The sequence below is a fragment of the Calliphora vicina genome, chromosome 2 (assembly GCF_958450345.1).
Source record: "Calliphora vicina chromosome 2, idCalVici1.1, whole genome shotgun sequence".
Lineage (NCBI taxonomy): Eukaryota > Metazoa > Arthropoda > Insecta > Diptera > Calliphoridae > Calliphora > Calliphora vicina.
Window position 1 is genome coordinate 8,008,114 of NC_088781.1, and position 24,985 is coordinate 8,033,098.

Here is a 24,985-nt window from a genome sequence, read left to right on the forward strand (position 1 = left end):
TAATATGTAATAAAAATGTGAAAAAGCATGTCAATACCTCATATAGTTTTCCCGTACCTGAGACTTAAATATTGCGATTTTCGAGAATAACTAAATTTTTGGCCATATTTTGGCGAATGAGTCCAATTTCCTTACTGTTATTAATTTTAAATAAAATCGTGGGGTCGCAAATGCAAAATGTAGAAATTACAAACTGAATGACAAACTTATATATACCCTTGCCACTCATGGTGAAGGGTATAATAACATGATCTGTAATGTAACTTTTATGTGTATTTTTTTGTAAAACTGTATGCCTCATTTGGCAAATAGATTAAATGTACTTTTAGAATTTAGTGGCAAAATAATATTGAGAGGAAACAAACATTTTCGAAAAGTCATCGGACCTTACCCTTTCCAAATTTGTTAAAACTGGGTACCATTGGTTCACTATGTCAGATATTGCAAATATAAGTGGCTAGTAGTTTAAAAATTGTGATAACTCTTTATAACTCTTTAAATTGACACAACAATTTAAATAGCCAGTCTCTTTTAATATTCACACTTTATAATTTACAAAAATACACAGGCAATAAATTTGATGTTAAGTCTATCTGATATACTATCTCCTCAGTAGCACTGTGCATCTTCTAGTAGTTTCATGAATTAACTAATGGATTTTAATACCTTCGCTTTACTGGGAAACTCTGTCTTGTGTTAATACTTAACAATTTAACAATAACAATTAAAGGAAAAAAGCAAAAGAACTAAATTTATGCAACAAAAGAAGAAAAGAAGCAATCTTAAATGGAAAACGTAAGGAAAAGAAAAAATAAAATTTCTTTATAAAACAAGATTTTAAATAGAAAGGAAAATCTTAAGCATAAGTGGTAATAATGAAAATTCTACGCTAAATAAATTTTAATTATGCCACAATGCGTAATTGCTCCGCTTTACTCTTTCTACTCAGGTTCTTCGATTCCATCAACATTCTGTTGCCTGCATTCCCTTCATATTACCACTTCAGTTACTTTTTTTTTTTCTTCAACATTTTCTTGTTGGCCTTGTTAGCAGGGAGCACAGAGATTGTATGATTTTGACTGGTTAATTAAAATAAACATTTCCGTACGTTTATTTATATATTCTTTTTTGTTTGCATTTCTTGGGATTTTTGTATTTTCATTACACTTCGGGTTGTATTTTGTGCTGTAATTTCCTTTTGGCTTTTGGTTGAGTAAGAGTAGCACAAACCATGTATCATTTGGAGGTAAATACAAAAGTCGAGTGCAAGTTGTGTTGTATTGTTTGAGTGTTTGGACAAATGTTTTCATTTCTTAACGGCTCAAGTATTGTGTTTTTCTTCCTTCACTTTCTTTTGGCTTGTTTCAATTGTTTTCGGGTAATATTTCCTTTAGTGGTTTTATTAAATAAATAAACCAACAGTAGTAGTTAGGAAACAAAAAAATAAGAAAACAGAAAAAAAATAATTTCACTTGAAACTGCAACAAGAAGAAGCTGGTAAGAATTGTTTGTTTAAAAAAGTAGCAATGCAATAGCTGTAGTTTTTTTTTTGACGCTTGCAGCTTTTAAGTCAATTATAATGTTTAAAATGAAATAAAAGCGCAACAGCTGTAGGAAAAACTTAAACACTTCTTCACTTCACTTGCTATGTTTCTTCATTTTTCTCTCTCAATTTGGTTCTTGTGCTGCCAGCTCTAAGAATTTTATATTTCTTAAAGCACCAGCCAACCAACCAGCATAGAAAATAAAACCAACAGCTACAAAACTTTGCAGAGTGTTATTTTCACGTAAATATTTCAATTGTTAGAGTTGTTTTTTTTTTTGAAGCATAATTGTATGAAGAAAATTCTGCATTTTTTTCTCTATTCATTTCTATATTTTTATTGCTCTAGAATGACTGATGGTTAGATGGTAATTTAGCGAGAACAAAAAAGTGCTAGAAAAAAATAGCTAAAGAATAAAGTTTGAGTAGCATACTTTTCATTATAGTCATTTCAGACACAAGTTTTCAAACAAAAAAAAAAAATGACTTGAAAATGTGTAAATGGCTTTTTTTTAACAGCAAAGCTTTTGCTTCTTCTGCTATTTTTTTTTAGCAAATAAGGAAATGTATTGTTTAAATTATATATTTTAAATGGAAACCAAAAAGTGACAACTCATTGTGGTATTTGAAAAGAGAAATGTTTCAAGGTTTTTCAAATCTTAATTTGAAGTATATTTTAAGTGTATAAAAAGAGTTTTCAGTGGCTTTAAGTAAACTTATTTTTACAAGAAATAGTATATAAATATATGTATCATTATTTAAGAAATAAAAGTTGTCCCAAAATTTACACAAGATTTGAATTTGCCGTTATTTGAGCAGTAAAGTGTTAATAACAAAAAAAAAAAAAAAACTGTTTGCAAGCTGGCAAGTTTATAAATATGGAGCATTATACGAGAGATCTAAGCATTTTAATTGTTAATTTCATACAAAATATGGTATCAATATTGAATTATCCTCTGCCAACATTGAGGAGAATCATCGAAAAATTCTGGGAAGATTGATTGAATTGGGGATGCTAAACATGCCGTAAATATTGAAGCATTACATTAACACTATTTATTTTTAAAACAAACACAAACTGCAAAGCCTATTGTTTAGTCTGCATATACAACCAGAGACTTTGTCAGGAATCGAACCCGCAACGGTCAGATTAATAGTCTAGCACACTATCGTCTAGTCCAGAGATGTCCAAAGCTAAAACTGTGTTTGTGTTGGTGAGCGAAAAAGAGAACTTTAGTGAACTAAATAAAAGATGCCAATATTTTTAAGGCTTTATTTGTTAATAATAATCAAATCAACAAATTGCCGGCGACATATTATCATAGCTCATTAATGGAGAGTTCGATATTAATCATTTTCGACAAATTTGTAAATATGTAAAATATTTGTTTTTCTTCAATGATCTTCAATGATGTTTTAAAGTTCGAAATATATTAAACAATCCAAATATTTCTTTCAGTGATCATGAACAAAAATTTAAAAAAAAAATAAAAAAATAGTAATACAGCCGCTTAGTATGTTCATTCGTCGGTGGCTCAGTGACTACTAAATCAAATTGTGCTATGAAATGGGCTTCTCTGGTCTAGTCTAACGTAGATGTAGCTCGATTTCGCGAATTAGTTGATATTGGTGTGGGATTGATCGAAATATAAATCGATAGGAAAACGGACATGTGATCGATGTTTATATAAAATTTCTAAAATCACTTATGAATCTTTAATAAGTAGTCCTAGAGGAAAAAGGACAATAATCTGTGATCATTCATATTTCCCACCAAATATCGAATTTTATACGAAAAATCATAAATCGCTAATAAGAGGTCCTAGAGGAAAAAGGACAAAAATCAGTGATCACTCTTGTTTCCTACCAAATATCGATTTTTATATGAAAAATCTAAAATCACTCATAAATCGTTAATAAGAGGTCCTAGAGGAAAAAGGACAAAAATCTGTGATCACTCATATTTCCCACCAAATATCAATTTTTATATGAAAAATCTAAAATCACTCATAAATCATTAATAAGAGGTCCTAGAGGAAAAAGGACAATAATCTGTGATCACACATATTTCCTACCAAATATCGATTTTTGATGAGAAATCTAAAATCAATTTTAGATTGTTAATAAGAGGTCCTAGAGGAAGGACTATAATCTGTGATCACTCATATTTCCCACCAAATGTCGATTTTTATATGAAAAGGACTAAAATCTGTGATCACTCATATTTCCCACCAAATATCAATTTTTATATGAAAAATCTAAAATCACCCATAAATCATTAATAAGAGGTCCTAGAGGAAAAAGGACAAAAATTAGTGATCACTCACATTTCCCACCAAATATTGATTTTTATATGAAAAATCTAAAATCACTTATAAATCATTAATAAGAGGTCCTAGAGGAAAAAGGACAAAAATCAGTGATCACTCTTGTTTCCTACCAAATATGAAAAATCTAAAATCACTCATAAATCGTTAATAAGAAGTCCTAGAGGAAAAAGGACAAAAATCTGTGATTACTCATATTTCCCACCAAATATCAATTTTTATATGAAAAATCTAAAATCACTCATAAATCATTAATAAGAGGTCCTAGAGAAAAAAGGACAAAAATCTGTGATCACCCATATTTCCCACGAAATATTGATTTTTATATGGAAAATCTAAAATCACTCATAAATCGCTAATAAGAGGTCCTAGCGGAAAATGGACAATAATCTGTGATCACACATATTTCCCACCAAATATCGATTTTTATATGAAAAATCTAAAATCATTCATAAATCATTAATAAGAGGTCCTAGAGAAAAAAGGACAAAAATCTGTGATCACCCATATTTCCCACGAAATATTGATTTTTATATGGAAAATCTAAAATCACTCATAAATCGCTAATAAGAGGTCCTAGCGGAAAATGGACAATAATCTGTGATCACACATATTTCCTACCAAATATCGATTTTTGATGAGAAATCTAAAATCAATTTTAGATTGTTAATAAGAGATCCTAGGGGAAGAAGGACTATAATCTGTGATCACTCATATTTCTCACCAAATATTGATTTTTATACCAAATTTCGTAAATCGTTAATAAGATGTCCTAAAGGAAAAAGGATAATAACCTGTGATCACTCTTATTTCCTACCAAATATCTATTTTTATATGAGAAATCTAAAATGACTCATAAATCTTTAATAAGAAGCCCTAGAGGAAAAATTACAATAATGTGTGGTTAATACTTCCCACCAAATATCGATTTTTATATGCAATAAATTTGTATCTTCGAAACTATTAGTCCGATTGCAAATTAATGTACGAATGACTCGTACAGGAGGCCGTTCTTACATATTTTGTTTGAAAGCTCAACAAATAATATTAAAATTATCGTTATCATTTTTTGATAATCCATTTTTATTGGATGTATGACTTAAAAATGCCGGATTTTTTCAAATGTTTTGCATGTATTTTGTAACATTTGTAGAAAATAAATTTATTATTATATTTATTAGTATTGGCCATTATTAGCTATGATCTTTTCCCATCTTTCTGGCAACATATCTATGAATGTATTCCGTACCAAAAGAACTGCTCATGTTTTGAGGCCAAGAATGAATCAAGCCACTATCAGATACTCTATTTCAAAGTGAAGCGCGTCCTAGAGAGAGAGAGCTTTTTGCATTTATCGAAACAAATAGTAGTAGGACGGGGCAAGGTCTGGACTATTAGGCGGGTGAGGCAAAACTTTCTAACCACTTCATAATATGGCCGAGCGTTGTCAAACGCGTTCGGTACAGCTTCAATGAGATGGTCTGGCCTGTTTCAGCAGCTCATAATAGCATATTTGGCTTTGGCGTAGATTTAGCTGGTTGTCGGGGCTTCACATACGATCGTATGTGCTTCGGGTTTTCGTAATGGATCCATTTTTCATCGCAAGTAATGATTCGATGCAAAAATGATTTTCTTTTATAACGTTCAAACATTATTTCGGACATTTTTAGTTGCGCTAGTGCATCTGGAATAAAGAAGATTATACCTTTTCTTCCTGAAAATGCAAAGAAATACCGCTAGTTTCGTAACAAAGTGTTCTTGTAAATTATATTCATTCAAATAATGACTTTTCATTTAAACGTGTATCCCCACTATGGTGGTGTTGGGTCTGTCTGGCTGGCTGGTCGGCTGGCAGTCCATGTAAACCTTGTGCGCAGAGTACAGGTCGCACTTTTGAAGATATTTGGATAAGATTTGGTACGTGTTATTTTTTCGGCCAATGGACCAAGCCTATTGAAACTGGCTGAGATTGGTCCATTATTTCACCTAGCCCCCATACAAATGTCCTTCCGAAATTGGACTTTATCGGTCATAAATGTTTAATTTATATATGTATCTCCACAGGTTCCGCTTCAAATAAGTTTTATATATACAAAATTCATGTCACCAAATTTTGTTACGATCGGTCCATAATTAGTCATAGCTCCCATATAGACCCGCTTCCGAAAATCACTTTAACGTGCATAAATCGCTTAAAAATTCTGGTATACACACAAAATTCAACATAGTTAACTTTCATATAGACATAAATCACACGACCTAATTTCATGGTGATCGGTCCATAATTGGTCATAGCTCCCATATAAGGTCCACTTCCGAAAATCACTCAAAAATATAAAATATTGAAGTTTTAAAAGAAAAATGTTTTTGCTCTTTTACTTAGTGTAGGGTATTATATGGTCGGGCTTGACCGACCATACTTTCTTGCTTGTTAATAGAACCGAAATCCCTCCCTCAACCTCACGAAAAACAATTAATAAAAACTAAAAAATATAAAAAAATTTTAACTTAAAACATATTCAAAAAATAAAGGTCAGTGGGCCTGACAATGTTCATTATTCCGGGATTTGTCTGTAAGTATATTTTAGCTTCAAACAATAGCCATTAAAATATAATTGCAAAATACAATAATACTTTTGACACCTTAAAGGAAATTACATTTATACAGCCTATTAACAACAATTTTATATTCGTTTAAATTCCTAATAAAACTTCCTCTTCAAAATGAATCCATGAAAATTTGCAAATAAATATCTTAAGCTGCTAATGGCATCTGTTATGAAATCACTATTAAATTGTACACGACGAGCACAACTATTAATCATATCAACTGTTGACTTTGATTAATCATATCAATTCTAATTCAATAGCACTACACTATTTACACTCTACGCTTCTCTCCACTACACTACACTTCACTACATTCCACTCTACTCTGCTCTACTCTGAGCTACTCCACTTGAATTCAATTCCACTACACTTTAAATGAAATAAATTTCAAACTTGTTGTTAAAGTCATTGAATGTAAATACAAACACTTGTACAACATATTTCCTGTTGCAAATCAACATTTGCATCAATATTTTGCTCATATCTGTCTCGCTTTGTAAAGTTTTTTTTATTTTTTGTTAGATTTTCAAAAAAAATCAAATTCATAAAAAATAATAATTTATATAGTTTAGTTATTGGCAAAATATATTCCGTTCTATTTTCTATATTTTTTTTTTTTTGGGAGGGCGAATTTTATCATGAATTTCCATTTACACTTGACATATGCATTTCATAGATACAAAACACACTTATACATGAGAGCATAATATCGAGTGCTTGTATTTGTGCGATTGTACACAGATACTTAAAATGAATTTTAACTAGAAACGTGTACTTATGCAGTAAAAAATAAAAAATAAAAAAGGCCAAGAGAAGGCGAAGCGTTACAAAAAAAAAAAATAAAGTTTTAAATTTGAAATAAGCGAAGCAATATACAATTTTACTTATAAAATTCATGGCATACGTGTGCAAATCTTCTTTAGTAAATTGAATTTCTCACGCATTCTTATTATACACTTTTACATGCAAACATACACACATACAAAGGCTCACACGTGCACAGACACACTTACTTTTACTGATACAATTTTAAACTCGTACAGTTTTTGCAGAGAGTGATGCTACTAACACAGCGCAGCCATAAACTATTTTTAAGATTTATTGCAAAAGTTTAGAGCGTGTAACAGGAAAATTGCTATTGCTACTCGGCTGATGCTGGTTGCTACTACCACCACACTTGCTTATAGGTTTTGCTTTTAAAAACAGTGGTTCGAATGATGGAAAATAAAATTAAATGATAGAGTTGTTTTAATCTTTATGATGGATATTTCTGAGTTTCTGAAATGTTTCTTTTCAAAATCATACAATAAATTGTTAAAAATGTACAAAAAGCTCTTTTTTTAAAGAAATGTTTTTTAACAAAAAACCTTTTTCTGCAAAAAAGCTCTTTTCTACAATAAATTAGTTACAACAACAAACCGTTTTCACTAATAATTTGATACATACTTATTTACAAATAGACTTTGACAATGAAGATTGTTGATGACGCCCTTGGCAGGGTAGAAAATGCATTCCAATTTGCCAATTGTCTAAAAATTTTAGTATTCAGTGATATTCTTTGAATTATTACAAATAAATTATAATAAAAATGAACTTAAGCCTAATTAAAAATTTACTTTCGAAAAAAAAAACTTTTTAAAATTTTTTTTTTTTTTCAAACAAAAAATAATTTTTAAAAACAACTCTTTTTAACAAAAAAAAATATTTTTCCACAACATAATTTTCATTAAAAAAAATGTTTTCCTAAAAAAATTATTTTCATTTTCCACCATAAAACTTTTTTTAAAGAATTTTTTTAACGAAGAAAATTGTTCTCCAAAGAAGCTCTATATTTATCGAAAATCAGTTCAGTGAAAAGCTTTTTTATAAGAAAAATATTTTTTGTCACAAACGTTTTTTATCGCTAAAAAGGTTTCCACCAACAAAAGTATTTAAAAAGCAGGAGTTTTTAACGTAAAGCTTTATCACAACAGTTCTCACTAGTAGAAATGGTTTTTGTGTAATAAAACAAGTTTTCAGTAAAGAAAAAAAAATTAGAACTTAAGAATGCGGATTTTTTTTCAAATGTTTAGATTTTATTTTGAGCCATTAAATTTCGGCCATAAATGTTTTTTTTTTTGTTTTTTTAATTTTTATAAAATTTTGATGGTAAATTTTTCTTAACACTTCAGAATATACAGTATCATAATTATTTCGGCTATAAAGTAACTATGTGGTTATTTATAGTGCTGTAAATTCAAAGGTTTTTTCTTGTCATTTTAATATTAGAAAAATGTGATTTTTTTACTCATGAATCGAAGTAGCCTGTGCTTTTTTCTTTAAAGTTTTTTTTGCAAATTAGCACATGTTTTTATGAAAAAGTTAGCAGTTAACCATTCCACGTAGTTATTACGGAGTTTTTGCGTGTTCTTTTTATATAAAAGTGAAGTGATTTTGAACTAGTTTTAAATCTATAGAAACTAAATTAAAAAAAAGTTTGAAAGGCCAGAACAAATTAAAAGGGGCTATTAGAGGTTAAGTGAAAATTACATCTAATACCGTAAAGTGTTAAGAGTAAGTACTATAAATTTCAGCTGCAATTATCTGCCATTCCAATAACCAGAACGATTTCAGTGCCTTCATATTTTACACATTTTTTGTATTTTTTTTTTGGTTAATTTCAAAAATTATAATTTGAGAGTTATTTACGTCTATGCACATTTGCCAAACCATGTATTTGTATGTCGAAATTTTTTCAATGGATCATTTATGTTATTTTTAATAATAAACCTAATTGAAGCCATTTACAAAAATTACATACTTTTATAACGTCAGTGTTTATTTGGCCAAATCTTTTATGCAATATCTTATATTTTTTGCGATGAATCAAGTGTGTTGTTCTTAAATGTACACAAAATTTCAGGCATTTACATGAATAACCTAATTTTTCCGATAATTTCAAAACATCCACGTTTGTTTGGCCAAATCCTGAATATGTATTCCGAAATGTTTACGACCATTTTTTTCAATCAATTATGCTATTCTTCATTTTTGGACTAAATTTCAGGCATTTACATGAATAACCTATTTTTTTCGATGCTTTTAAAACGTCCGTGATTGTTTGGACAAACCCTGTATATGTAATCCCAAATTTGAATGACCGATTTTTTTTCGATCACATATTTTATTCTTTATTTTTGGAATAAATTTCAGCCCCTTACATGCAATTTTTTGATACTTTTAGAACGTCAATGCATTTTTGACAAAACCCTGCACTAGAACATCTAAATATTTATCGATCGGTTGGTTATGTTATTCTTAATACAAATACCAAATTTCAAAAATTTTTATGAAGAAATAAAGAAGTTATGGATTTTTGGCCGGAATTGCCCGCCGTGCATTGGAACAATATAAATTTATTGAAAGTATTGGCCATTGTTAGCTATGATCTAGCATTATATGGATTTCGTGCCAAAAGAACTGCTCATCTTTTGAGGCCAAGAAAGTATCAAGCCAATTTCGGATACTCTGTTCCAAACTGAAGCGTATTCCTGAGAGCTCTATGCATCGATCAAAACAAATAGTATTCGGACGGCTCAGGGTCTGGAATATAAAGCGAGTGAGGCAAAAATTCTGAAACACTTCATTATAAATAGTTTTTAACAGGTATTGCAACATATGGTTGAGCGTTATCATGATGAAATATTTCGGTTTCATGTCTGGCCGCACATTCTGGGAGTTTTTCGGCCAATGCTCGCTTCAAACGAACCAGTTGCGTTCGGTCTGGTCAGATTTCATCAGCTAAATATGACCCTTTTGCTTCGGGTCATTGTAATGGATCCATTTTTCATCGCAAATAATGATTCGGTGCAAAAATTATTTTCTTTTAAGCAGCATTTCGAACATGAAAAATAGTCTTTCGAGGTCTCTCTACGTCAATTCATATGGTATCCAATTTCACAGATTGTATGAATCCAAACATTTTGAAATTGCTGCTTGAGTAGCTCCCAATGATTTTGCAAACTCTTGCTGCATTTGACAAGAATCTTCATGGAGTAATGCCTTTACAAAAAACTTAGCTGTTTACACTATAATGTTCAATAACTTAGTGAGAATAAATGACAGATATGTACGCTTCAAAATGACATATAAGTTATTAAAAACAAAAACCGCGTTCAAAAGATTCGCTATCTATTGTTTATTAATTTTTAACACTGCGTTCTTTGATATTTTTTATATTGAAATATATACACCCAAAATTGTCCTTTAAAATTTTGGAAGTAAACAATTTTATTCACACCATTTTAACGATATCTTTAACTTAAAAATGGAGTCAAAAAATTACGCTGGTCTTTGAGTAGTTTCAAAGTTATGGGCAATTATGTGAATATAATTTTAGACAATTATAAAAAAATTTTCAATTTTCAAATCGCGATATTTTTACTTCGGAATAAGTTTCCATTGAAATTAGTCATTGATATGAGGAACATATTGGATATATTATGTATGTGGTAAATTTCATTAAAATCGGAGATGGTAAATTCGACTGATGTCCAATTTCACACTGATCCTCCCCCCTTCTTCAACAATTTTCATTCAAAGGTAAAATATAAAAAAGTTGTTCATTAAAAAAGCATTTTTAAAATATCTCTCCCATTAAGTCCTAGTAACATTTTGGATAATACTTTTAATAATTTTAACCCACTGTTTTCGTCCTTAGCTCCTTGTGATGATGTTGTTCTGCTAGCTGTGTGAGTGTATGTGTGTTTGTATTCCCGTTCAGCACAAACATAATCTCAGAGTAAATACTTTCAAATAAGCTACATGATTTTGCAAAGTTAAATGAAAAAGTTTTAAAGAACTTTTTATTTGAAGGATTTAAATTTAATTTTCTTTCTGCTCATTCCCTTGTAGTTAGTTTTTCAATATTTAAAGCAAATTATTTTCTTGTCTATCTAAATAGAATTTTTGCTCAAAGGAATGTGTGTTAAGACTTTATAATCTTCAAACACACACACACACACTTACATGTAAAGAAATAAATACTTACAAACAAACATAAACTTGTATAAATAAAATATGTCACTATAACAGAGCTTTACTTTAAACTACTACCTACTCATTCTAACACTACAACAAGTTTTAGTGAATATATGAGAGTGCTGTTATTGTTTTGTTGTTTTATAATAATGGAATTTATGTTTCATCTTTGTCAAACACAAACACACACACACTTCCCATAAAGCCTACATAAGGCGTTTGCGTGTTTAACCTCAATGGGTGCCATTTGAAAAACTTCCGCTTTTGCGCTCGCGCGCCTGCTTCGTTACAATTTTAATGTTTCCGTTTCTTAAGCCCCTAAAATATTTAGCCAAGAAACCAACATCAACACAACACTTTAAGCATTAGAAAGAAGAAAATGAAAATAAAAAAAACCAGCTCCTTTACTTTTAACCACTCACTTGCATATACTACATGCAGGCCACAAAATATTTATGTTACAATCAAAAGAAGTTTGCGTTTCGTTTATATAAACAAACCAACACTTGATTGAACGGAAGTCAGTTGGCTTTTATAGCCAGAAAAGTTTAACTTGCAATTGAAATATTGTGTTGAAACTTAAATACTTAGTAGCAGCGGTAGCAGTAATGTGCTGCATTTCACTTAATGTGGGGTGTTTACTTAAGATATGTAAATCTGCATACAATATACATATGTATGTATATTAGAGTGTCCCTAAGAATTAAATTTTTTGAAATGTTGAAACGGTATCCGCTGAAAACTTTTGTAATGATCTAAAATACCACCAAAAAAATTTTTAGCTTGTTCTAAGAAGGGCAACCCGTGCCGACTTTCGATTTTGTTTTGAGGTGCATTTACAAGGGGAAAAAATGCAATTTTTTCAGTTTTTGTAAAAATTTTGCCATTAAATAATTACTTTTGCAATTTTATTTCAAAGAATCGAAATGTGTATGTAATTGTCGTTCTAATGAGGTATAAAAGACTAAAATTGGTTAAAAAATGTTAAAGTTATTAAAAAATCGCCAGGCCATTAACGTGTCTCAGGCCACTAGAACAGGAAATGTAGGAACAAAATTAACATATTTTGAGAAATATTAAAATAAAAGTTCATTTTTACTTAAAATATATTCATATTTACTTGTATATGAGTTTTTATCTCCATAGGATACAGTTAACCTATATTTTTTTTAACGGCAGTTTCAAAACTCCAATTTCAAATTTTTAAAAATTTTGTTAAACAAATTTCAGAATTTTTTGATCATCACATTGGGATTTATTGACAACATAATAGGGAATAAAAATGTGAAAAAATTATGTCCATACCTCCTATAGTTTTTCGGTACCTGCGATTTAAATTTTGCGATTTTCGAGAAAAACTAATTTTTTGGCCATATTTTGGCGAATGAGACGAATTTCCTTACTGTTATGATTTTTAAATAAAAGCTATTCAGAGTATTATAGGCCATGTAATTCTAAATATAGTCTGAAAGTTTTACTAAAAGCGGAAAACGTCAACCCTTAAATCGAGAAGGTCAAATGTCAAATTTTTCAATATTTGGAATTTCTCATGGAAAAATAGCGAAATGTTATATATTTTTGGTCCGATTTTGATAAAACTCAAGAAGAGTATAACATGATGTCTAGTATATATAATAACAGCACAAAAATTAAAATTAACCCTTAATAGCACTTGGTTTTGAAACCGCCGTTAAAAAAATATTTTTTTTTGGTTGTACCTGCGAATAGGTTATCTGTATCCAATGAAGATAAAGACTCATATACAAGTAAATATGGATATATTTTAAGTAAGAATAAACTTTTGTTTTAATATTTCTCAAAATATGTTAATTTTGTTCCTACATTTCTTGTCCTAGTGGCCTGAGATACGTTAATGGCCTGGCGATTTTTTAATAACTTTAACATTTTTTAACCAATTTTTGTCCTTTATATCTTATTAGAACGACAATTATGTACACATTTCGATTCTTTTAAATTAAATTGCAAAAGTAATTATTTAATGGCAAACATTTTACAAAAACTGAAAGAAATGCATATTTTTCCCCTTATAAATGCACCTCAGAACTAAATCGAAAGTCGGGGCTGGTTGCCCTTCTTAGAACAAGCTAAAAATTTTTTTGGTGGTATATTTTAGATCATTACGAAAGTTTTCAGCGGGTACCGTTTCAACATTTCCAAAAATTTAATTGTAAGGGACACTCTAATGTACATATATAAACACTTGCATATGCATATATATTTACACATAAATACACTATAAATGTTATGGCTGAAATATGTACGGGACGATATGTTTGGTCGTTATTAGTATTTATAGAGGGGATATTTATATTAGAGGGGGGCAAAAGTAAGTTCGCTTCTTTTACTTCTACCAATTAATTTAGGTTTTAGTATTTTCTCTTATTTGGTATATGAAAACGAGAAACCTTGAAAGACGATTTTTCATGTCCGAAATGATGCTGGAACGCTATATAAGAAAAAATTTGCACCGAATGATGATTTGCGATGAAATATGTATCCTTTACGATAACTCGAAGCGTAAGAGATCGTAAGTGAACACCGGCCAGCCAACCGAGGGTAAAAGGGTCATATCTATTATGAGCTGCTGAAATCAGGCTAGACCATCACAGAGAATCTCTACCGAGCATTGTCCGAATATGGCCGGACATGAAACCGTAATATTCCATCATGACAACGCACAGATGGATTTTGGTATCAAAAAGTCAATTTTTCAAACACTCAATTTCAAAAATCAAATGATGCAGTTCTGTAGAGAAATGTTTAAAGATGAAATGCGCATTTATAGTTTTAAGAAAAATTTTATTTTATTTTTAAAAAATTGAAGTAAAGTCCATGCAAGGGTGTTAAGCAAAAATTTACTTATATTTTTACGCAATTCAGTGGTTTTTAAATGTATAATTTTCCTAATAATACCATTTAACTTTTAAATATTTGAAAAATATAACATTTCTCCATAAATAAAAAAAAAAATTTTGGGGATATCATAAACCGTTAACAAGATATGCCCAAATCTATAAGTCTCTAAAAATTATTTTATTTTTGATTTTCCATGGAAACAAAATGTAGCCCCACTTTCCCCCAAGCTGATTTCTTAATAAAATGAAAGGTGGAAGTGTCTTGTTTCGATTAAAATAAAAATATTTTTCGGAAGTTTTCGGAACAGGAAGAAAACTTAAAATTTTCTGTCGAATAATAAACGAAATATAAAAAAAATTCTTATCTATGTATGTGTTTATTGGGCGGTGGGCGTGACCGATTTTATTGAAACTCGGCATGCGTTCTTATTTTGTTTCAAAAAATATATGTACTACATTTCTAGACATTTGCTTGGATATAAACAATTTTATGCGAAAAAATAAATTTGGATTGTATGGGAAGTGGGCGTGGCCGATGCAGAACGCTCTCTCTGGGCTACGCTTCACTTTGTAACAGAGTGTCCGTTATTGGCTAGATTCGTTATTGGCCTCAAAAGATGAGCACATATTTTGGCTTGGAATCCGTATGTTGCCAGAAAGAGGGGAAAATGTCATAGCTAACAATGGCCAATACTTTGAATAAATTTATATTTCGAAATAAAAACTAAAAATTTGAAAAAATCAAGTATTTTTAAGTCATACACCCAATATTATAAAATATGAATTTTGAACTTATACAAAAACCAAACTAAAGCGAATTTTGGAATTCTGGAGAACTTTATGGCCATGGAAAACATGTATATTAATAGAATTCACAAAAGTAAAGGTCCAAAGAAAAATGTCATATTTCGAACCCTTTTAATTCTCTCGAAGAAAATATGCAAACTTTGTACCAAGAAAATATAGTTTCCTCCAACCAAACACCATTACACTCCCTACCATGTCTTATAAAATATGTATATGTAGCTATACATTGTACATGTCTCTGTATTAGCACACATTAGATAAATATCTAAATCCCAGTAAACACGAAGGTTTAATCTCAAGTTGAGTATGATTTGAAATTAAAACTTGGTTTGTCTCAAACATTCATAAATAAATATGGGGGATTCCATGTTAAGTGAACAAACTATTGGATAATAATTTAGGCACAATTTTTCAGCAAGATCTGTTCTTTATGACAAGGGCAACAACATTGCCTGAGAGTAAATTAAAATTCCGAACTGTTTGCAAGATATGAGCCTGAGAAAATTATAACTTTTTTGCAAAAATGACACCGAGGCCTCATATCTCTGGGTGCCTATAAAAAAGGGCATGACTTTGGGCAAAACTGGGAGATTCGGGTCTTTTTTTGTAATTGGTGAAATATGTTTTTCTGGTGTTTTGGAGTTACCTGGTTTTTCCAAACGACCACAGAATTTTAGACTTTTTTTTGCAAAATCAAAAATATTTTTGACTTTTTTTCAAAATGTGCTGTTTAGTTATTTTTTTTGCTCAAAAGAAAGCATAGAAAAGCTTTTTGGTCGCTTAGTGGGATGTGAAAAGTTTAATCACGTGACATGAAATTTCCCATATGTATATAAATATGAGAACTAAATTTGCAATGAAATTTCATAATTTCTTAAACTTTTATCTCAAAGTTTGCTGGGAATTTTCATATACACTAATGTGCAAGTACGTCTAAGTATAAGTATGCAAGTATGTTTGTATGTTTGTCAGTAAGTGTTCTAGTTTATAACATCAATATTATTATATTTTATAGTCCTGTTATGTTTTGCTTAAAATATTGTTTATTTCTTTCATTTCAACACAAACAAACGAATTCTTTGCCATATATATATCCATATGTACTTCCACATACAGTCGTACATATCTATGTGAGTGTAAAATATTTATTTAAGTGTGTGTGTGTGTGTGGGTATATTTAGTCCTGAAAAAGTTGTTTAAAGTCCATTTACATTTCTTGTGCTGTCTTTGCTCTATTGCTATCTAAGACTATTAGAATGTCTGATGGTCTTGTATCTATAGTAGAGTAAAGTACAGAAAATAGAAGAAGAAAAAAAATCATAGAAAAGTTTTTACTATTTATTTGTGTCAGTGTCTCTATTTGTGCACACACAAATACACTTGCAAATATACATACATACACTGTAAATACTACACAAAGTTTATGTGTGCGAGTGTGTAAGAAAGTGTGCGGGTAATTTCTTAGATTTATTTATATTTCGAGAGGCTTCATTTTAATAAACCAAAGTTTTGTTGCCATTTTAGTTGCTCTTTGTAATGTTGTTGTTGTTGCCATTGCTGTTGTTGTTATTTTTTTTTGCTTTATTGCTTATTGAGTCATAAAAATAGCTCGTTAAATTGTTATTTCTTATTCACTGATAAAAAAAAATAAAATATCAACAACAACCAGCGACCAACGAACTTACAGCTAAATAGTATTGTTGTGTGTGCAACTGCCTGAATTGTGGCATGAGTTTGGTTTGAGTTTTTTTTTTTCTTTTTTTTTGTTACCATTATTTATGACTGAAATTGAAAAATTTCATTAGAAGTTCTCGTGTTTATTTTTTAATAGATTCAAATACTAGTCTTTATAAAGAGTTTTTTTTTCAATTCAATTCTTGTGGGTTATTTTTCATTCTTTTGATATTTGTTGGGTGTTTTTAAGCAGATAAATTTAATAACGGACTTAAGGAGTTTAAATGAAAAATAAATATTTACTGAGAATAAAGGATAAATACAGTAAAATGTAAATGGTTTAATTTTATTTCGATGTATCGTATATTTCTCTATTTAGCAGAGTTTTTGAACTTAAAAAGTATGGTGGAGAATGGAAAAAATACTGAATAGTTATACAGGAACATATTCCATATTTCAATTTCAAAGAAGAAATAAAATTCAGATGCACAATCTGTAGTGTATTTGCGTATTTGTGTTCAATTCTTCTTACATATTGGCACATGTATGTGGCTAATTTCGTGTTTCTACGTTCTTTGATTTAAAACAGTTTAAAAGTATGAACCACACCATATACAACTTCGACTGACTGATTTGAAATGCGTATTACTTTCTTATTTTTAAAGTTTTAAATTTTTGTTTTTGGTAGTAAACAATTTATTAAAATGTTATAGTGTCACCATACTCAAAGCAAGAACGTGTAAATATTTTTCAATACGTTTAAATACAATCAATTGTTAAAAAAGTTTCGAAGAAGCGATGTATATTCGCCAATCAGCTTCGATTTTGATGACGATTTTAATTGAGTATTGTAAGATAACTTATGAAAAAATCATGAAAACCTTGACTACTAGGAGAACCTAGTCCGTATATGTGGTGGCTTACCGGCTGGTTCCAATGAATTCAAAAATTCAGTAGGATAATTGACGGCTTGCTTTTCATGTCAATCGATTTGTATTTCATTATTTCGCCAGGCAGTTTCAATTGAATTTTGCTCATTCAGCTTGTTGACATCATAATTTTTTGGTGCCAAAATTGCATGTTCCCACAGCCAATCCGAATTTTTGTAGTTGGTTGTATGACTTGGGAATACCTTGTGGACAATGGCTTGAATATTCATTTGCATTTGGGAGAGGTTCGGAAACGAAATATCATAACATAGAAATTCATAAAAAAGCATGTTGCCTACATAACAACATTTTTATGAATGTAAATAACAGTGCTAGGTAAATTATCTGCGAGTTGTTAAGTTTTCCCTAATTAATTTGCCACGTAAAAAACATCAGGTAGACATGTTATATATCAACGGATAGAGGATATCTACTTTTCAATAATGTATATAACTTTTGACAAGTAAAAAATTCATGGAATACTTTTTTGAAAAATATGACAAAAAATGCTTTTTATTTTTCAAATGGAAATAAAATTTTTATTTATGAATATTTTTTTAATGAAATTTTACACTTATATAGCTTTTTTTATTAAAAATGGAAAAATAAAACTAAATTTGTAATCAGGAATTCAGCAATTCTTAAAAAAAGTATTGAAAAATTCCAAAAATGGGATATTTTCGTTTTTTGGCTATAATATCCATACCAGGGGCGGGGTTAACGGAACCCTTTACAAAATAATTAAGAACATATTGGGCCATCTAAAACGGGTTACTATATTTTGATAACGACTATGCGATTTGAGAATTTATGCCCTAAAATTTAATTTTACAGAAAAATAGGCGTTTTTTTAATGGACCTGGTCCCCTCGGTCTTAAAAATTATAATTTTTTTTTCATTTAAGATATTTGATGTAAAGTTAGCTTTTCAAAAAGTACAAATTCATTATACATCCTTTTAGAAATTTTTTAGATAACTTAAAAAGAATAAAAGTACTTTTTTTTTAAAAAAAATAGCGAAAAATCGCCTTTTTTAATTTTTTAAAATTCATATGCATGTAACTTTGGACTTAGTCATGATTTTTAAACCATTCATTCTTTATTTGATATAGATCTATTGTTAATCCTATAAAATAAATCGGGACACAAACGAATAAATAGGATCATTTTTAAAATTGACCATACCGGAGGTGTCCTACTTTGGGAACCTCTGCACTTTCCCTTTGCGCATGTGAAATTTCATTCAAATCGGACTAAGGGTTTAGAAGTTACAGATCTATTTCTGATTTTACAGTGTTAATCGCTAGATTTTTCTGAAGATTCTGTGAAATTTCATCAAAATCGGTGCAGCCGTTTTTGAGCCTTTACGAACATTGATACACACATCCATTTTTATATAACTACTAGTTGACCGCCCCGGCTTCGCCCGGTAGCATTTACTAATGTTAGTTCGTCAAGTTTCTCCAACCCTGCCTGTTCTTATGCAAATAAAATATCTAAATTTGTACTGAATACTTTAGGGGCTTTTTTATTACAGTTGACTGGACTCAAAAGAAGCCAGTTTTAGCCGTAATTTTTTAATTTTTTTTCTTTACAAACCATCTCCTGAAAATTTCGAATCGAATAAAAAAAAATCAGCCAAACCGCTCCAGCCGTTCTCACGTGATGACATTACATACATGGACCATATCATTTTTATATATATAGATATATAGATATACTAGCTGAACCCGGTCCGTATTACTGCCGCGTTAGAATTTTTTTGGTAGACAAACGCCGGGAATATGTAACTTTTCTTTTGACCGATATAACTTTTCCAGAACTACTGACTTCTACCATTTGTCGCACTGTGATTTTATTCAAATAATTCTTGAAAAATAGTTTCAAATATTTCACTTTGGGTAAATTCAGTCTTTTTGAAATTGTAAACTAAACCTTTTTCAAAACAAGTAGTTAGCAAAAATAGCTTGTAAAATATTCAAACTCGAAAGCAAAAAGTATGAAATTTTTTGGAAATATATGAGAATATGAGAGAAAAGCCGGTACTTTACTTTTTGACCTTTGATTTGTATTGGTTAAACGCAGAATATGTATTGGCATACTGAACAACCACAAGCATTCATCAAATCTAACTCGATGACATTGTAAAGTAAGTTCTCGAAAAAATGGAGATTGCAGAATTCGTTTCTATATCTACATGCAGAGAAAAAACATGGTTCGACATGGTTACGACAACTATACTATGTTCGTTGTAACAATATATTGTTGTCGTAAACATATAATTGTTGTTTCAATTTAATTTAAACAATATTTAAGTTACTGTAACCATTAAATGTTATAAATATGAATATGGTTACCATTAAATGTTACAAAAACTAAATAATGATAAATAGGTAAACATATTATATTATGTAGTCATAATATGTTTAAGATGCAAACAAAATATGTTTACTTTTAGTAGTCTTTTTTCCCACCATTTGTGAGTGCTGGTGTTTGTCTAAGCTGTGTTATTTTTACAAGTAAATTTTGAGTGTCTGTAATTCCCATTCGCTCTATAGTTTTATTTGTATATTATCTTTAACTTTCCTAGAGCGAATAACAATAAATTTCAGTGAATTTATCAATAATATTTTAATTGGGAATTTAGTACCTCAAAACTAAAACCTATTAAAATAAAATTTTGTATTTCTAAAAATAAATTTTAATAATAATATGATTACTTTGGATCATAATATGATTATTTCAGAACATATTATGATATTTCATGAAACCAATAATGATCATAATATGTTTTGGACTACAAGCATAAATCTGATCATAATATGTTGCTCTTAGTTTGTGGTTATAATAACCATGTTTTTTCTCTGCGTGTATCGGATTCTATTGATTCCAGCGTGATAAAAATTAAAGAACTTATTGTAAATATAGAAGGAAGTACATATTATGTATTTGTAATTCTTAAAGTAAAATTCAATTATTATAGGTTTAATAACAAATTCAACCCACAAGCAATTAGAATGTCCCACACTATGAAACATATTTGTTAAAATTGTTTTCTCACCTCTCACAGATCTTAAATTTTACAAACCAAATGTTGCATACTAAAACAACATCGACAATAAGTACATTTTGCCACAAGCTTAAAATGGTAAATTTACCTATTTAACACAAAAAAAAACCAATAACACACCAATACATATGTATGTATGGCTGTGTGTATGATAGACTCTCACACATTAATACATGAACACAAAAACAATTTGAATTTGAAGTGATAACCACAAATTAGTTACACGACCACAGTTTATCTACAAATAAATATGAAAATTGTAGATTTATTATTATCAGTGATAAAGCCAAAAATAACGGTGCTAAAGAGAATCATGTGAAGAGTGATAGCGAGAGATGGAGAGGGTGAACAAGAGGAAGGGAGTAATAAAGTGAACTGTTGTTATGCATGTAAAGGTATTAAACTGTATAAAAATAATGATGCGTACGTGCAGAAACACAATTGCACACAGAAACACTCACACACGTACTTAATTTGCTTGTATTTTATTGTTGCATGTGTGAATGCAAAGGTGCATGTACGTGCGTGTGTGTGTTATTTAATTACTTGTTTGATATTTTGTGGTTTATGTGGCATCTTAATTTGTGGTCAATGTGTAATTTTCAAAAACTATTTAGTTTTAGTTGCTTTTTTCTTGATGTTGTTGTTGTTGTGTGCTCTATAGCATAACAAGGTGCTACATGTTGCAATGAACATTAACTAAATGCCCAAAAGGTAAGTGAAATAAGTTAAATCTGGGATTATTTATAATTTAAAGACAAGAGTAATGTTGCTGGTAAAAAGACTGTAAAAATATAAAGCAACTAATAACACTCATACGTCTAGTGTCTGCTGTTTTACACAAAAAAAATGTAACAAAATCAATGACAACAACAGCAATAAATAAATAAATTTTTGGCAACCAGAAAGTATTAAATTTTCAAGTAAACATTAGCTAGGTACTTCAGTTAATATGTTTACTTTTTCTTGGATTTCTGTGTTCCCCTCCTTTGTCAAAGATTGATTACTTTGGCTAATGGAAAAATCTGTTCTAATGATTTTATATATACACACACACACAAAAACTCATATAATATTTTGTTGTTCTTTGGCTGTTGAAAAATATATAAGTATGTAAGTTTTTGAAAATTCAAAACAATTTGTTAAAGAACCAAAAAAAGTAACACAAGTCTTTAGTTTAATATTGACATGTAACCCGAAACGTTTTTACTTTAAGTGTGTATGTCAGTATCTAAGTGTGTGTCTGTATATTTGAAGTAGGGTGGCTGTTACTTTTGACTTTTTGGATTTACGTTCTTCCCAAAGTTTAAAATTTTTCTCAGTGATCTAAAAACCAAATGCTATTTGAAGTTCGCGTCAAAGTGACAACAATTTCCAAAAAAATTAAATTTTGATACCAAAAAAATTATAAAATTTCAAATAAAAAATTTTGCATTTTCAAAATCTTTTAAAGGAAATTTTTCGTCGGCTGAGGTAACTTAGTCGTGTCCAGTGTTTACTTACACACACCACACACCTTAAATAATAAGATGATTATTATGTACCCTTTATGTGTTTAATTAAAATAGTACTTTATTTAAAACTTTCTTAATGGTAAATACAATATACATTTATACGCTACACCATCATAGTGGGGCGGGTATTATGCGTTTGTGCAGATGTTTCTAAATATTAGTCTAACACCCACCTTAAAGTATACCGATCGACTTAGAATCACTTTCTGTGCCGATTAAACGATGTCCGTCCGTCCGTCTGGTTTGCTGGCTGAATGGCTGGCTGTCCATGTAAACCTTGTGCGCAGAGTACAGGTCGCAATTTTGAAGATATTTCGATCAAATTTGGTACATATTATTTTTTCGGCCAAAGGACCAAGCCGATTGAAACTGTCTGAAATCGGTCCATTATTTCACCTAGCCCCCATACAAATGTCCTTCCGAAATTGGACTTTATCGGTCAAAAATGTTTAATTTATGAATGTATCTCCACAAATTCCGCTCCAAATAAGTCTTATATACACAAAATTCATGTCACCAAATTTTGTTACGATCGGTTCATAATTAGTCATAGCTCCCATATAGACCCGCTTCCGAAAATCACTTTAACGTGCATAAATCGCTTAAAAATGATGGTATACTCACAAAATTCAACATAGTAAACTTTTATATAGACATAAATCACACGACCTAATTTCATGGTGATCAGTCCATAATTGGTCATAAGGCTCACTTCCGAAAATCATTCAAAAATATAAATTATTTAAATTTTAAAAGAAAAATGTTTTTGCTCTTTTACTTAGTGTAGGGTATTATATGGTCAGGCTTGACCTGGATGGTTTAGATTCACAATTGATTCACTATATAGGTACAATGGGCATTGCACCTCCCATACAAAGAAAAAGTTTATTATTGTATATCTGGAGTACTATTATAAACGATGTCTTCAAACTTTGTGTCAGCTATGGCAAAACAACGTTATAATGGAATATCTACGTTGATTCAGTCGGGTTAATATCGGCTAGTGTTAGGATTGGGTTTTAGTTCAGGATCGGCTTAACACAGGTTCGGGTAGTATAATCGAGATCGTTGCTAACAGGTTCGGGTTTCTGTCAGGATCGTCTTAACGCAGGTTCGGGTTGTATAATCGGGATCATTCCTAACAGGTTCGGGTTTATATCAGGTTCGGGAGAACAGTCGAACGAAATCACGGTTATTTAATAATTGGATAATACTCAACCCAAGGCCGAGTATTACTTTAGAAAAAAACAACTAATTTCACGAAAGTAAAATCAGTCAGCTCTTCAGTTATATTTCTATAATTTCCGAGACTTGACCCGACTGTAACTCAACTTTGCTTACTTATACTTATATAGTAAGACAGTGGTGTGTCATATGTGGGAAGTTTTGATTTACTTCTTTAATTTGAAAATAAAGTGACGCTGAAGCACACCAAAGCTTATGGTGAATGTGTTCCATCGGTTTCAACGTGCGAGAGATGGTTTATGCGGTTTAGAAGTGGTGATTTTAACACGGAAGACAAATATCGGCTAGGCCAGCCAAACAAGGCCAAGAATTGGAGGAATTAATTCATGCAGATTGTTATAAAACTTAACAAGAGCCTGCTAAATCATTGGGAGCTACTCAAGCAGCAATTTAAAGACGTTTGCAAGCAGTCATATTCATCCAAAAGCAGAGAAATTACGTACCATACGAAATGAAGCCGAAAGACTTTGAAAGACGATTTTGCATGTGAGAAATGATGTCTGAACTCTATAAAATAAAACAATTGTTGCATTGAATCATTACTTGCGATTATAAATAGATCGTTTAAGATAACCCGAAGCGTTAGGGATCGTATGTGAAGCCAGACCAACCGGCCGAATCGTCACCAAAGGCAAATATTCATGGCGCTAAGGTATAGCTCAGTATTTGGTGGGACCAAGAGGGTCCATCTATTATGAGCTGCTAAAAGATATGGAAAGGTTGCAATACCTGTTAAAACCAATTTACAATGAAGTAGTTGGGAAGTTTTGTCTCATCCGCTTTATAGTCCAGACAATGCCCCGTCCGACTTCTTATTAGTTTCGATTGTAGCAGAACGCTCTCTCTGGGATACACTTCATTTTGTAACAGAGTATCCGATATTGGCTCGGAATCCATATGTTCCCAGAAATATGTGAAAAGTTCATAGCTAACAATGGTCAGTACTTTGAATAAATTTATATTGTAGAAATGTTTGAAAATAAATGCTAAAAATTTCCTGAATGTTTAAGTTATAATAATAAAAACAAATTTTGGGCATTCAGGGTTAATTTTTCAAAAATCAATTGAAATGCTAATACGAATTACTAAACAAGTATGAAAGTGTAGTGCAAATTTTATCTCAATATCTTTCAAATTGAGACATGTACTCGATGCGAAAGATTTACAGACGGTGGATATCCTTAAATCGTCCGTCAAAATGTGATTTTGAGACGGTCGTATACTTTATGCTGGATGTTGGTCCATATTTTTGGTCATTAAAAATGGTTTTCGAATTTAATTTGGTAAGAATGACATTATTAGATGCTGGTGAAAAATTTTGAACCTTGGGAGTATCGAAAAACCATAAAGCTTAATATAAAGACCACCCTAA